We start from the raw sequence: 17062 nt of genomic DNA on the forward strand, positions 1-17062 counted from the left end.
TACCTTGAGAACCATTTCCATAGGGAGACAGAGGGATACCGAATCTTCTGGAGGCCTCTCCAAAAGGAGAGGGGAGGGGATTTTGCATATGCTCAGAAAGAGGAGCAGCCTGGGAAGGAAAAGTGGCATGTGGAAATGAGGTTGAGGGCTAGGTTGAGTCCTTGGCTTCGTTGTGTCTTCTCATGCTGTTTTCTGCTCCATTGGCCGGGATGTGGCCATGGCCTTGGTAACTGTGCTGTGGAACGATTTACCTCACTCCCCAGTGGGACTCAAAAGAAGACATTTCACTTATTCTTGAATAGGCTTGCCTGTCCTCTGGCCTAAAATGGTAGCATAGCTGTTACATGCTGGGGTGTTAACTGCAAGTTTAGCAGTTTGAATCCAGCAGCCGCTCCATGGGAGATCACGCAGGCTTTCTGTGCCCATAAAAAGTTACAGCCTGGGGGAAAAAAAAAGTTACAGCATGGGACACCCGGGTGCCCCATCCTATAGGGTTGCTGTGAGTTGGCTGTCGGTTTTTTAGGTTTGTTTCTTTGTGGCCTGAAATTATAAGCTAATTACTTTTGTTAAGCTAATTACTTTTTATCCAAATTTTATGCCTGACAACAAAACAGGAAGAAACCTTAGGACAAAGCATACTAAAATTATGAAATTTATTTATTCATTTTTAACATAGATTATTTGCTTTTTTAATCATTGTAATCCCTCACCTCATCTTCAAAAAGTTCACGGAAGAATCCCATTATCCCTTTTTTTTAAATACTTTTATCGGGGCTCTTACATCTCTTATCACAATCCATACATTCCTCCAATGTGTCAAGCACATTTGCACATATGCCGCCCTCAGCACTTTCAAAGTATTCTCTTCCCACTTGAGCCCCTGATATCAGCTCCCCTTTCTTCCCCCTCCCTCCCCCACCCACCCTTCCTCAGGAAACCTTGATAAGTTATAGATTATTATTTTCATATCTTACATCATCCTCCATGCCCCCCTTACCCACTTTTCCATTATTTGTCCCCCTGGGAGGGAGTTCTAATTGATCCTTGTGATCAATTCTCCCTTTCTCCCCCCCACCCTCCTCTGGTCCTCCTGGTATCTCTATTGTCCTTGTTGGCCCTGCCCATTATCTTTTAACTTCATTTTTTGAGAACATCTTAAAAACTCTTATTTCTTTTTCTTCATGAACATTTTGATGCCCTCTTATATTTGCCTGCCCCCCCCCCTCTCTCTCTGGCATAGTGGTTACTCATTGAGCTCCTAACTTCAAGGCCAGCAGTTTGAAACCACCAGCAGCTCAATAGGAGGAAAGAAGAGGCTCACTACTCCTGTAAAGAGTCACCATGTTGGAAACCCCCCAAAGGACAGTCCTACTCTGTGCTATAGGTCACTGAGTTTGCGTTTATATCCCACACCTGATGGTGATGTTGGACAAGTGCTGGATTGCTACTTTCAAGGTGGGTGGTTCAAACCCACCAGATGCTCTGTGGGAGAAAGATGAGGCAGTCTGCTCTCAAAAAGATTTACTGCCTTAGAACCCCTATACAAGGTCGCTATGAACTGGGATGGACTGGAGGGCAGAGGGTTTGTTTTTGGATTTCTGAGTATGTCCTTCTCTCCCTGTCTCTGAATATTGAAGTGTCTCCTGCATCGTTTTGTGTCTCCCTCTCCCTGCAAGCTCCCTATCTCTCTCTTTCTCCCTGTCTTTCTCTCTCCCTGTCTCTGTATACAAGAGCATCTCTCCCTCCCCCCTCTGTATGTCTCTCTGAACCTATCTCTATGAAGCTCTCTCTACCCATCTCTGTACATACCAGTATTTCTTCCCTCTCTATATCTGTATATCCTTCTCCCCGTCTCTGTAGATAAGAGAATCTCTCCCTTTCTATGTCTCTTCCCCCAGCTCTCTCGCCCTTTCTATGTTATCTCTCCGTCACCCTGTATCTCTCCCCCATCTTCCCATCTCCCTGTACCCACCCCCGCTGCGTCCCTCTCCCTATCACTGTATCTTTCCCCCTGTCCTCTCTCTCTGCAAGGGGGGGTGGGGTTTCCTCTCTAAGCTTGCGGCTCTCTTCCCGCTGCTCTGACCTAAGAATGATGTCTCTCTTCTTGCAATAGTTTCTGCTTTCTCTGTTCTGTTTCCCCCTCTGGGTCTGTCTGGCTCTGGAATTCTCTGCGTCTGGAGCCCAGGGGCTGGGTGGGTGTGCAAACGGTTAACGGGCTGTGCAGCAAATCCAAACGTCCACCCAGAGGCGCCTTGAAAGTCTGCCCAGGCAACTAGATTCCCCAAAGTGCAGTTCTCCAAGAGAGAATCGGTCTCTGCTTCCTCTGCCCTCATCTCTGCCTCTCGGTCTCGGTTCCTCCCAGGACTATATTGCTTCTCCGTGATGGGATGGTCCCTGCTCTGTTGCCAAGGGCAACCACAGCCCGCCCCGGGCTGCTTCCCGCAATGCCTCCCGGGACTTGTAGTCCGCGCCCGCGGGCCGGCCGTTTTGGAGGTGGGGCTAGGAACTCCCTCTCCCGGCGTGCCCTGCGGCACGGGTGGGCGGGGAGAGGCGGCGACGCCCGGGGACTCCCCGACGTCCTCTTCGTCTTCTCTCGGACGTTTTGGGGTCGGGATTCCGGGATCCCGGAAGTTGGGGGGGGGGGGCGGAGTACAGGAACCCGGGTCCTCCCCGACCCTCACCAAGGAGGCGTTTTTGACCGCGGTTCTTATGGCCACCTCCGGACGTGCGATCACCTCCCCAACCTCCCCCTCCAGGGCAAAAGGTAGGGCAGGAGGGTGACCTCGGACGCTGACCCCGCCGCGTTCCCTCCCAGCGCCTTTGGGTTCTGTCCCAAGTCGCCACCATTATCCCGGTGCCTTTCAGAAGCGGGTCAAGCACAGGGTGAGGGGCACGAGTGTGCAGTGGCCCTTTGGGAAGCGGGGCCCTTTGGTCACCGCCCTGGGGTGGACACTTGGGAGACAGAAGAGTGACAAGGAAGGTGACCCTTCCTGCGCTTGCTGCATGACGAAGTTGCCCTGAACACCGGGACCGGATGGCCCGTCACGGTTTCAGCCCAAGACAGAGACCAGGCTGTTTATTCTGCAAGCTCTGGGCGGACCGACACAGTAGGGCCTGCTACCTGGAAATTGCTTCAGAGATTCCGTGAAAGTCAACCAGTTACACGCCCGCCCCCCAACGGTGTGACCAAAAGCAGGCTTTCCAACGATTCCGGGAAATGTATGTGACAAAAAAGGAAACAATGATCTATACCTACATTTCTCCAAGGGGTACCGGATCCCAACCCCCTGAAGCACTATCGAAAACAAAACAAAACCCCACATTCACTACCATCCGGAGTAGAGACCCTACGAGGTGGAACTGCCTTTGTGCAGTTTCGGCAACTCTTTCCTGGAGGAGAAAGTCTCATCTTGCTCCGGCGAGCTGCTAATGCCTTTAAACTACTGACCTTGCTCACAGCAGCTCCGTGCTTAACCACGGCACCACCAAGGCTAAGAAACGGAACCACAATTCTTCCATGTCTTACCTAAATGGGGGCTGCTTCCTGCCTGGCTACTCATCTTTTTTAAATTTTTAAATCATTTTATTGGGGGCTGGTATAACTCATCACAATCCACACATCCATCCATTGTGGCAAGCCCTTTTGTACTTTCGTTTCCCTCATCATTCTCAAAACATTTGCTTTCTACTTGAGCCCTTGGTATCAGCTTCTCATTTTTTCCCTCCCTCCCCACCCCCCCTCTCCCGTGAACCCTTGATAATTTATAAATTATTCTTTTTTCATATCTTACACCATCCAGCGTCTCCCTTCACCCACTTCTCCGCTGTCTGTTCCCCAGGGAGGAGGTTATATGTAGATCCCTGTAATCTGTTCCCCCTTTCTCCCTCACCTTCCTTCCACCCTCCTGGTATCGCCACTCTCACCACTGGTCCTGAGGGGTTCACCTGTCCTGGATTCCCTGTTTGGCTACTTATCTTGAAGGCCTTGTTTAACTCCTTCCTGAGTTAGAAGGCATCTCTACTGATTAATTTTGGATTTCCTACATGTAAATGTTAAGTGTGGGAACCAGAGAACAGGAAGAGAGTGTATACCGATGAATCCTTTATTATCATATATTAAGAAGCCTGGCAGGCTGGGTTTCTGGGGTGGAGGGAGGCCTTCACCATTGTGAGTTGGAGGTGAGTCCCAATCACATTCTTGTAATGAATATTGTTCACCATGATATCCTCCCATCAGGGTGCTGCCTTAAGGTTACCTCTTACAAGCACATGGCTGATTACTATCTATTTGGCAACTTTAACTACAGGAGCAGACATGTGCTATTGCTCTCCAGGCTCTGAAGACAGCCACGCCCCCTTAGCTGCCCTGGGCACTGGTGTTAGGTTACTCTTCCAATGTACTCAGGGACCTTTAGGGTTAGGGTACAGCCCACTATGTGGTTACCTGTAACTAGGGGGGATTGCACACCCCCTGAGTGTATATAAGCCTTGGTTGGAAATATATTCTCTCTCTCTGCACGGACCTGGCTCCTGAAGTCAAGTTGATCCTAGAGGTGAGCAATCTCATGCTTTATCTTGTGTGATGTCTCTTTAATTTACCCCTCAATGACACAACCTCCCCTTGGACCCATTGGATTATGGGGGCTCGTACCCCACAGTTAAGTTATGTTATATATTATATTTCTAGCATTTCGGTTAACAGCAAGCTAACTCTCTCACGCCCTCTATCCACTACAGGATGCCAATGCAGAATAGAACCACCCCATTGGGTTTTCTGGGATATCATTTAAAAGAGATATATTATTGAGTTTTTTGGTAGACATTTACCCAGAATATTAGGTTCTCATTCAACACTCTCCACATTGGGGGAAGGACATCATGTTTGGTAAAGTAGAAGGGCAGCAAAAAAGTGGAAGGCCCACCACAAGATGAATTGACATGGCGGCGGCATCAGTGGACTCAGGCATAGGAACAACTGTTTTGTTCTGCTGCGTGTAGGGTCACTGTGGGTCGGAGCTGACCCCGTGCCGCCTAAGAACAACAACACGTTAGGTCAACTTGCCCATCAGGCCCACTCTCATTGTTGCTTTAGGTACAAAGGAGACCCCATCTCAAATACAAGTTTTGTTTTTCAGTTCCAGATGTTAATAGTTTCTAGTTTTCTTTTTTGCAAGATACAATGCTTTTATTTATTTTTAATAAATCATTTTATCGGGGCCTCTTACATCTCTTTTTTTTTAAATCAGTTTATTGTGGGCTCATACAACTCATCACAATCCATACATGCATCAATTGTGGCAAGCACATTTGTACATTTGTTGCCATATCATTCTGAAAACCTTTGCTCTCCACTTAAGCCCCTGGCATCAGCTCTTCATTTCCCCCCCTCCGTCCCTCCCTCCCCCTCCCTCATGAACCCTTGGTAATTTATTATTTTTTCATATCTTACACTGTCCGATGCCTCCCTTCACCCACTTTTCTGTAGTCTGTCCCCTAGGGAGGAAGTTATATGTAGATCCTTGTAATCAGTTCCCCCTTTCCACCCCACCCTGCCTCCACCCTCTGGTCTTACAACTCTTATAATACTCCATACATCAACTGTACCGAGCACATTTGTCCATCTGTTGCTATCATTTCCAAAACACTTTCTTTCTTCTCAAGCCCTTGGTAGTAGCTCCTTAAGGGGAACATTGATTAAGTCTTAAAAGTGACAGACAACATAAAGATACAGATACATCATCCAGATGAAGCGGGGCATTAGCAGGAGGTTAAAATGGTGACCCCAAACTCACAATTGGGAAGCTAGATTTAAAAAAGGGCATGGGAGGGCAAAGCAAACTGTCACAAAAGCATGACACGTGGCAGATCAATACATCGCAGGCACAGGTGGAACCATAGAAGCACGGACGGGACCACGATTGGGACAAGTCCATTGTTAGATAGAACGGCTCACAAGATTGGTCTAAGGCCTTCTGACCAAGGCAGATTGGGAGAGATGGCTAGGGCATCATTCATGATTATGGAACCCCCAGGACTGTCCCCAGGAATCCTGGTGGCATGGTGGTTACAAGTTGAGCAGCTAACACCTCAAAACTGCCTCTCAGCCTTTGGGGAAAAGACTCTAAAGAGTGACAGTCCCAGAAACCCTTGGAGGTAGTTCTACTCTGTCCTTTAGGGTCGCTGTGCATCACCTCCACTCGATGGCAGCGAGGGGGGGCGCGGGATTCCTTGAGGGGCTTTAGTTAAGGTATCGAGCAGACCTGACTTTCAGTTTCCTGTGTGTGTGATTTTTAGCATGTGCACTGTTGTTGACACAATGCGTTCTAGTGGGGAGAATACAGTCAGGATGGATTTAAGACAGGACCAAAGCAAACCTCCAACCCCCTCACCCCACCCCACCCCTCCGCCTTGTCTGGTTGTGAAATTTTTCGGTATCTTGCTTATAAGAACACCCTGAAAAGAAGAGGAGGGAAAAATAACACACTAAAAGAATCGTGGTGGAGGGAGCGTGGGGTGGAAAGGGGGAACCGATTACGAGGATCTACATATAACCTCCTCCCTGGAGGACGGACAACAGGAAAGTGGGTGGAGGGAGACGTCAGACAGCGTAAGATATGAAAAAATAATAATTTATAAATTATCAAGGGTTCATGAGAGAGGGGGAGGCGCAATGAGGCGTTAATACCAAGGGCTCAACCAGAAAGCAAGTGTTTTGAGAATGAGGATGGCAACAAATGTACAAAAGTACTTTCCACAATGGATAGATGTATGGATTGTGATAAGAGTGGTGCGAGCCCCAATAAAATGATTTTAAAAAAATAAAGAATTGTGATGGGGCTGGAAATTCAGAATTTCCCTAAGCTTTTGTTTATTTCAGTCTCACGCGGGTTCCATGTTCATTTTTATGTTCCGCACTCAGCAGGAGCCCTGGTGGCATGGTGGTTACCCATTGGACTGCCTTATGAAAGGTCAACAGTTCGAAACCACCAGCCACTCCACGGACAAGGCTTTCTACTCCCATAAAGACTCTCCACAGTGTCTGAAACCCACAAGGGAAGTTCTGTCCTGTCTTACAGGGTCGTTGTGAGGCAGAATTGACTCTATGGCAGTGAGTTTGGTTTGGGTTTGGTACTGTCCGCTAGTGCGTGACCTCCATCAAGGGCAAATCCCTGACCAGAGGGGTGTAGAAGCAATCCTTTTTCTAGGTATTCTGTCTGAGGGCAAGATTATTATTATTTTAACAATATTTTTAAACAATATTTTTATTGGCATATCCTACTCATTCCAATATGTCCCTTCCCTTGCCATTCAGTTCTGTTTTCAGGCCCATGGGGTGGGGTTATATAATCGTCAATGCTGTGGACTCCCATCTCCCCCTCACTTCCCATACCCTCCGGGAACCCTTCCTCCTGTCACTGTCTCTGAGGGGTCATCTACCTTGACTACCATGTACAGAGCGATCTTACATGTACAAAGGAACAACCGCAAGTCCAACATGACCAATGAGGTATATCACATAGGGACCATAAGAGTAAAGGGAGCACCTCTTAACGAACTACAGGATAGCTATGTAGTTCATTAGTGCCACACCACACCCGGGATTTATCCTCCGTTCCACGAGGCCCTTTGAAGGAGGTCTGTCCAAGTGTCTTGCTGGTGGACTCTGGGTCTCACAACATGTAGTCCCCTTCATATCAATTTGGATGTGTGCTTTTGAACTTCTGATACCTCTTCCCATCCACACCTGATGATTACACAGGGTGGTGTGCTCTTTCATGTGGGCTTTGTTGCTTCCCTGCTGGATGGCCGCTTGCTTAACTCCAAGCCTTTAAGACCCTAGACGCTATAACTTTTGATATAGCCAGGCACCATCAGCTTTCTGCACCACATTTGCTTATGCACTCATTTTGTCTTCAGCAATCATGGGTATCATATAGTGCCACAGTATTAGAACAAACCATTCTTGTACTGAGGTAAAATTTAAGTAGAGGCCCAAGTCCGTCTGCTTCCTTGTTGCATTTGTATACATATATAGACAAATATACATGTATTCATATATATGTAATATATATTCACACACATATATTGGGTTTTGTCTTTTGTTTTTTACTCCTACCCCATTATTATGCTTGAGGGGGGCAAGATTGTTTACATAATTGGCTAAAGGTCAGATAGCATTCAATGGAGGTTCCATCTGGTTCTCCCACTGCCTCCACCCGGTCCGAGCAGCTCAGGCAAGTGCCCGCCCCGCAGCCAAGATGCCCCAAAGGAAGGTCAGTTCTGACTGCTGAACAGGTGGTGAAGGAGGAGCCCAAGTAGAGACCAAGGAGGTTGTCAGCCAAACCTGCGCCCACAGAAGTAGAGATGAAGCTGACAAAGGCAGCAGGGAACGATACATCTTCAGACAAAAAAGTGCAAGCCAAAGGGAAAAGGGGGAACAAAGGGAAAACCGGCGGAAGTCGCTGAACCAAGAAACTAGAGCCGACCCACCTGCCGAAAATGGAGACGGAAAACGAGGAGAGTCCAGCCTCGGGGGAAGCAGGAGGAAAAGAAGCCGAGTCTGAGGAAGGTCCAGCTACCATGTCTAATCTGCGGCCCTGCTGTCTCCCTGCCAGTACAAACCACAGGAATATTTTCCCCGCCACAGAGGAATATTTTTATCAACTATTTTGTAAATGCAATTTTAAAAATAGCTCTAGAAACATTTTTAAGGAGGAAATGCCACCTCATCCCATTTTTTCCCCAAGTGTAAATACTTTTTATAAATGACTCGAAAGCATTCCCCGGTTGTTTATTTATTTTTTGGTACAACCACAAAGTAGTGGGATTTTGAATTGTGGGGAAATGTGACTGTCTTGGGTGTCAACATAACATCCCATGGGAAGAGGGTAGGAGTGGGAGGCGGGGGGTTGGGAGTTTTTGTATCCCTAACACAAAACATACTTCATGGCAAGTTGGAGTCGCCGTCATACGCTTGTATGACTTGAACATTTAAAATTTCATTTCGATGTTGTTGGTTTTTTAATAAACTGTGTCTGAAAACCATTCCTCCCCTTGGCTTTTTTGTCAGAAGTGTGTGCGTTCTATGACACGATTGGTGGTGGTAGTCAGTTTTCCTGATACCTTTGCGATGTGCTACGAAGGCTTGAACACTGGAGTGTGTCCTGTGCGTGACATCAAATTGTGAGTGAGTGGGACTTAAGATGTAAGAGTTTATCAACATTTGAAGATAATGGTACTTGATAACCTCTTGAAAAACGATTTTGCTTCCAAAGTTAAAGCTGGAAAGTCACCAGAATTTAGAATAGAATTGTATCTACATGCCATTTTAGGAATTGGGTACGTGCATTAAGAATTGTGTACAGAAAGAAGGGTTGGAAACTGATTGTGGTAGCAATTGCACATTGGACTTGATGTGATTGAAATTGGAAATGATATGTGTGTTAAATCCCAACTAATAACAAAAATAATAAAATAGCTTAGTGAGTTAAAAAAAAGGATTGTGTACAAATTGTTTATAATGTCTCTGTACTGATCTCAAAATAACCAATAAAATGCCAGTGAGCCCCCCAAACAAACAAACATTCAATGTGGCCTTAATCTATTTGAGGGCCCTGGACACGGATTTGGAGTGCCTTTGCCTGCCAAAGCCTTTTGCAAATCAGGATGCTCAGAATTTAAGCTCTAATGAGTTGTTAAAAACAAACAAATTCATGGCCACTGGGTCAATTTTGACTCGACTCAACTCAATTCCTACTCACAGTGACCCAATAGGGCACGGTAGAACTGGTTCAGTGGGCTGCCGAGACTAACACTTTATGGAAGTCCAAAGTTCTGTTTCCAGTATTCTTGGTCCCTTCCCCTTCTTGTCACCTGTGCTTTGGGGCAAAGGATAAGCGTTTGACCACAAATAAGTGAATTTTCTTTTTCTCACTTTTTACTGTGAATTAGGTGAAGGTTCACAGACAGATCCGCAGTTTCACATTCAAGTCAAACACATTTTGTTGGAACTCACACATACCAATCATCTGTGTTCGTGCTCTCGGGCCGCTTCCTCCCCAGGTTCCCTGTTCCTCCTCCCTCTTCTTTCCCTAACCCTCTGACCTTTGTTCTTGGGTAAACACAGCCCTTTTAAAAAAAATCTCAATTGGTGGATTATTCAAACTAAAGGGTAGACATTCAGTTCCAGAGCAGAAGGGTAACTAAGGGCCATAGACTAAGGCAGCGGTTCTCAACCTGTGGGTCACGACCCCTTTGGGGGCTTGAACGGCCCTTTCACAGAGTTTGCCCAATTCATAACTGTAGCAAAGTGACAGTTATGAAACAGCAACAAAAATAATTTTATAGTTGGTGGGGTCAACACAAAATGAGGAACTGTATTAAAAGGTCGCAGCATTAGGACGGTTGAGAACCACTGGACTAAGGGATCCTACCCGTTTCTATTGGACCAGTAAGCCTGGTCACTCATACTTTTGGCTTCTGTTCCGCATTTTTTTTATCATTTTATTGGGGGCTCATACAATTCTTATCACAATCCATACACACATCCATTGTGTCAAGCACATTTGTGCATTTGTTGCCATCATCATTCTCAAAACATTTGCTTTCTACTTGAGCCCTTGATATCAGCTCCTCATTTTCCCCCTCCCTCCCCACTCCCTCCTCCCTTATGAACCCTTGATAATTTATACATTATTAATTTTGTTCTGTTCCACATTTTTCTTCTCCTTTTTAAAAAACAAACAAACAGAAGACCGTTTTATTGGCCCTTGTACATATCACACAATTCAGTTGTCCCATCGTATCCAGAAGAGCTGTACAATCTTTACCACAATCAAGTTTTCAGAACATTTTCTTCTTCCTCGTACTCATTGTTATTCATGTAATCTTTTTTTTTCTTTTTGGGTGAAAATATACACACCACGACATTCTCCAATTCAACAACTACTCTGTGTAATTCAGTGCCATTGATGATACTCTTTGTGTTGTATAACCTTTATGGATATATCCCTCTAGAAATTGTTCTACCACCATTCAAATAAATGGAATGCCCCTTAAGCGAAAACACTTCTTCTTCACCCACTGTAACCATTAGTGAAGTTTGGTTTCTTTCTTTCATTTGTAGTTTTCTTGATATGATACTCACATAGCTTATACTTCATAGTGAAGTCGCTTTTAAAAAAGAATCATGTATGTTTGGACTAAGCTAAAGCAGGTCCGGCTCCTGCACCTGATTCCCTGCACATCCCAAAGGTCAGCAGCAGAAGCCAGATAAGGCAACCGCCAGGTAAGATCATCAGTGAAACCAGATGTTCTGGGTTTGAAGAAAGCCACAAGGCGTCCACAAGCAATTTTCGGAGTGTCCAGACCCCATCTACTCATTGCCATATATGCCTCACCACCCCTTTAGAAACCTGCATCCCAGCTGCTGAGCACCACTTCCCTGACCTGTTGGCCTAAGTCACAGAACCTCATCCAGGAGCTCCCCCTAATAAAGCTATTCCTGTTTCTGATCTCCCTTGTCCTGTCAGTTATGTCTGTCCGTCTCCCTGTACCTCAAGTTCACCTTTACAGTATATACACCATCACAGTCAGTTGTGATGCTCCCTCCCCCCACCGCTTCCCACCTTTTTCCTCCAACTCTTTCCAGGACTTTCTAATGTGGCCTTTTTCAGACCAAGTTTGTAGTCATCGTGTTGTGGATTCAAATAAATGACAGCCACAATATCATTTTGAAATTTAGAAGAGTATTCAGCTAGCTGGGCTACCGAGGACAGAAATTAAAGTTGTTGCCCCTCATAGCAACCCTGAGTGGACCTCTCAGTCCATCTTCAAAGGCAAAAACTCGTTTATCATTAGTCTAGGACTCAAGCGAGTGCGGACAGAAGCAGAAAGGAAAATGAGTGGGTTAATTGTAACTTCCAAAAATGCAAGTAAGCAGTGCAAGGTACATGATACATAATAACAGAGTTGATGACAACTTCCTGGTCAACATAACAAAATGCATGACACCAGCCTTATTGAAGAATAATCAAAAGGCAACATTAATTATAATGTCTGAACCCGGGAACATGAGAGTACATTCTAAAACCTGCGGAGACCTCCCAGAAGGGAAGGGGGAGCGGGCAGGTCAACTAGCAGTCAGCTTCCCGAGATGGGAGGGAAAGTGGGCAAGTCATCCGACAAAAATGGAGTTTCTTTTGCTCATCTGCCTCAGTAGCTGGGTACCTTCTAATTCTTCTGGTCTCAAAATTGTGGTCTGTCATGGACTAAATAGACTAAATTGTTGAACTAAATATTTGTGGGTTACAGAAAGATTTCTCCCAAGCTGTTGCCCCCAAATATATGCCAAACCTAGCTGCTAGCTACACATGGTAAATGACTATACACTGGGAGGTCAAGGAAAGTAGTTCAGGTTATTCTCCCTAAGGATTATCAGCCATCTAGAGCAAGCAGACTGTATAGTCTGTCCCACCCTAAGTAGGGCCCACTCCCTTCTGATAAGGACAGTAGTAGATTGTTTCCCTGAAGGAGAGCCCAGGGAGATCAAGCCCACTGAAAGGTGACCAGTTAGGCCGCCATCATGAGTCTACGGTCCGCCCTTGTCACGTGTATACCTTTAGTCCCTCCCCTTCCTATTATGTGCTCACCCTTAGCTCATCTCCTTCCTGTTACGTTTATGCCTATTGTACATCCCTTACCCATGATGTGTATGCCTACTATACAACCCCTTCCTGTGATGTGTGGCTTTACCTGTAATTAGGGGGTATGCACACCTCCAAAGATATATAAACCTTGGTTAGTAATAAATCGCTCACTCGCTTGCTTCTGCCCTCCCATCTCCCACCTCCACGTGGACCACCAAGAGGAGCTGAGCTGAGGTGAGCATGCCACCATGACATGTGTCTGACTTCTTTGTGATTCTCTCTCTCCCAGCTCTCCCGTTTCTCTATGACTTTATTATAATCTTTCTATATCTCAACCATACAGCTGCACCTACCGAACCCATGATTAATTGTGGGGAGCTGGCATCCCCCACAAATATTTCCATGTCTTCAGATTTTCATCACTAGATAATTTTAAAAAGTGTGTATATATACATATATATCTATATATATAAATATATATAGATATATAAATGAAAGGTCGGAAGAGGGGGTAGCCTCTACCAAATGCCTAAGCTAAACAAAAATTAGCTGGCCATGCCACAATGCAAATGTTAGAAAGCAATCAGGCACACATTCGACACCTAAGGGGCCATCCAAAGCTGGGCATGCTCAGACCAAGGTCACCTAGGTGCAAGTGACAGTCAACCTGGGCACGCACACTAGACACCGTCAACATTAAGTCACACATGTGCCTGAACTCAGCCAATACCCTCCACCACGCCCCCTCAAGTGGGGGTAGAAGGCGATAAAAAGCAGAGACCAAGGGCTGGCAGGCTCTTCTCCTGGAACACCATGTGGTTTTTTTTTTTACACTCCCCTGGCTCATCCACCTATAGTCAGTCTCGAACTCTTGTGCAGCAGTCCCCTGTGTGGCCTTGCACACTTTCCAGGGAGAGCGTGTACTATTTGAGACTGCAGTACCCCAAACTCCCTTTTCCCTCATAAAAATTACTTGAATTACAAAAGTGCTTCCGCCGCCTGAATTCTTTCAGCGTTGGGAAGCAAGAACCAGGGAGAGCCATCCCAGCAATCCAACATAAACAGATACAGCACTCGGGGCGATATTGTTTGTTTTGTAGGGCAATCTGTACTTAGTTGAAAGGCACCCCTTTGGAATGATTTCAGTTCAAAGTTTAAAACGTGTGGTTGTCTCTTGCTAGTCCAAGGTATCCAGCTCTTGTGGTAGTTACATAATCTGATGTCAACTTGAGACTATTAAGAGTGAAGGGGTGGAGTCTAGCCTGACAATCAGGTCGCAGCTTGGTGACCTCATTTGAAGGTGTGACAGAGATAAATAGCTCACTGGAGACTAGACTTATACTCTCTGCTTCGTCTTCCTGCTGACAAGACACACTGAACTATGTGGATGCGAGCCAGAGCCCTGGAGCTGAAGGAGACATGTGGAGATCCATACCAAAGCAGAGATGCTTCCACAGCAGCTGGATCTACAAGACTTTCCACCCACTGGCCTGTGATCTTCCTGCATTAGGCATTATTGCATGGCTGCATGAGTCTGAAGAATTTATAGACTGGTATCAGACATATGAGTTAATATTGGACTTATGCACTGGATCTGCACTGAGCTGGGATGTTTTCTTAATATACAAGTCCTCTTTAATATAAAGTTCTTTATTACACATATATGAGTCTATCTGGATTTGTTTCTCTAGTCAACCCAGACTAACACACCTCTCTCTCTCTTTTAAAAAAAACTTATTTTTTTAAGATTTTGAATTTTGTTCTACCATTTTCTCTCGTTATACCCAGGACCATCTGTTGTCAGCCCAACAGTCAGAAAAATCCTTCGTTGTTCAGAGCTCCATCTAGTTCTGGTCTCTGACTAGGCTCTATGGATGCATTTTTTAATGTAAGTCTGTGTTTGTATTTTTCCTGTGCATAAATGTGTGTGTGTGTCTGTATGTTCCTCTCTCTTATTTATTCACACCTGTTTTACTCCAGGCGCCCCATGTGGACCACTGACCGTGGGCGTGGTTGGCGCCCTGCCATGCATGGGAATGTAAGGCCCGGGAAGGGAATGTACGTAGGTCAAATTCTCTACCATCATAATTCAGAGTCTGGGAGGCTGACGCTGGTGGAGGTAGGGCTTCCCAGTGTTGAGCTAGAGATGACCTCCAGACACTGCCTCCTGACTAAAAATACCCCGGACAACATCCCCCCTAGCAGTCTACTTTAGAGACACCTCTTAAAAGCACAAGCTCTTAAAAGCTCTTTGCAGGCACAGGAGACTATCTTTCTGTAAGAGAAATCAGGTTCTATTGTCCATCCTCCCCAAAGTGACAGGTCCCTAGATAAGGGACAAAGGAGGTTGTCCTTTCTAATACCTGCGCGAAACAAAAGGTAGCTGTCCATGTTATTATAATGGGGTTGGAGGGAAATCAGGCACACTAATTATACACCTAAGGGACAACCCAGAAGCGAGCATGCGCACATTAAGCCCCTGGGCCCAGGTGAAATCAACCTGGGCACAACCTACCTTTGGCGTCAGCAGTATGACATCACACAGGAGCTAAACTCAGCCAATAAGGTTGGCCAATACCCTCAGCGATGCCTCCCCAGCTGGAGGGGATGAATGCACACAGCTGACAGGCCGCAGGCCCATTGCTGCCTCTGCTTTTGCTAGGTGCATGCTGCAAGCGGAGGGTGAGGTTTCTCCCACATACGGGTGCTCACAAACCTGTGTGCCTGCTCAGGGCCTGCTCGGGTCCTGCACGCTCTTGTCCTCTGGAATTTTCTGGTTCCACAAGCGTGGTTTTTGTGTTCCTGTCCCCAGATTCTTTCCACGTGGATTTTCACGGTCAGTCACAAACTCCTGCCGGTTCCCACGCAGCTGTGGAGGCTTTCCTGAAACAGCGAGTGCTTTTAGAAACTGTCACACCTGAAGCTTCCCCTTTCCTCCTAAAAGTCACAGGGATTCCAAACGCACTTCTGCGTGTAAATTCTTTCAGCATTGTGAAGCAAGAACGGAGGTTTCCCAACCCAGACATCTAACAAAAACATCCTTCTGATACCAATCGTAGATTGTTCCCCTGTAGAGAGTTTAGGGTCACCCAAAGTTGAGTCAGCTCAGGAGCATCCACGATTAAGTCACCATCTTAATGCTAGTACCTGCCCACGGTGTTACCTATGTGCTGACCGGGGCTTGCTAGCTGCAAGACTATGTAAGCGTATTCGAGAAGACACTCGCTCTCACTCCTGGCTTCATGGTGAACCCTTGCACGTTTTATCTGTTGTGCTTTATTCCCCCCCTCCCCTTTTAATTGCACAATCACTATTCGGTTGTAAGATTGGACCTTACAGCCATCATCTTCTTCTTCTTTTTTTTTTTTTACAGCCATCTTTTTACCAACCTTGGATCCACACGGCTTTGCATCCACCAGCCTGTGATCACCCTGCTTCTGGATTCTGCATCATGAGCCTGCAGTTACATGAATTTGAAGAGGGCTCCAGCTAACCTTGGACCCATGGGCTTGAGTTGGCCTGGGCTGGGACGTCTTCTGGATAGAAAGCTCTTTCCTAAACATCGACGAGTGTCACCGGATTTGTTTCTCTAGACCACCTGGCCTGATAGACCATTCCTCTTGATCATTTCTTTTCTATACCTGTGGTCTCATTACCATCGTTGTCTTTATGAGATTGACCAACTTTGCCGAGTGCAATGCCTTCCTAATTTGTCCATGTCATGAAGGGTTTGGCCGCTTCATCGTGGTTTGGGGGTTTGGAGGCAGGCTGTCACTTTGGGAGCAAGTTGGCAGGTCTTTGTCCTGTAGTCAGCCACTGAGTGGGTTCCAACTGCCCCGCCTTGCATTTAGTGGCCGTGCACTCTGCTGCCACGCCACTGGGGCTTCTTTGCAAGACTTTAAGTCTTCATGGGTGCAGACAACCTCATCTTTCCCTCTTGAGCAGCTGGTGGGTTCGAACCACCGACCTGTGCTTAGCAGTGCAGGGGTGACCCACCCCACCACCAGGACTCCTCAAAAAAAGAAGAAGAAAAAAACCCAAACTTACAGCCATGGAGTCAATACTAACTCATAGCGACCCTCGGTGGGTTTCTGAGACTGTAGCTATTGACCAGAATAAAAAGCTCAGTCTTTCTCCTGCAGAGCTGCTGCTGGTTTTGAACTGCTCAACATGGGGATCACAGGCCAACTGGAAACCGCTACACTACCAGGGCTCATATGGGGCCCAAACAAAACAACCACCAAACGTATGCCCTCCAGTCAATGAATCAATTCTGTTTCATAGCGACCCTATAGGATGGGGTAGAACTACCCTTGTGGGTTTCTGAGACTGGTAACGGTTGAAGAAAGTAGACGGCCCCGTCTTTCTCCTGCGGAAGGAGCCCTGGTGGTATAGTGCTTGCCGGTTGGGCTGCG

The 17062-nt window shown here is 46.4% G+C and overlaps 1 long non-coding RNA gene across 1 annotated transcript; it reads left to right on the plus strand.

The window, feature by feature from the left end:
• The first annotated feature begins 2630 nt into the window (after window positions 1-2630).
• LOC142432597 (uncharacterized) lies at window positions 2631-16466 on the plus strand. Its single transcript, XR_012780902.1, has 3 exons — window positions 2631-2764; window positions 14436-14535; window positions 16021-16466. It is a non-coding gene; the product is annotated as an uncharacterized LOC142432597 (long non-coding RNA).
• The last annotated feature ends 596 nt before the right edge of the window (window positions 16467-17062 follow it).

The sequence above is a fragment of the Tenrec ecaudatus genome, chromosome 18 (genome assembly GCF_050624435.1).
Source record: "Tenrec ecaudatus isolate mTenEca1 chromosome 18, mTenEca1.hap1, whole genome shotgun sequence".
Classification (NCBI taxonomy): domain Eukaryota; kingdom Metazoa; phylum Chordata; class Mammalia; order Afrosoricida; family Tenrecidae; genus Tenrec; species Tenrec ecaudatus.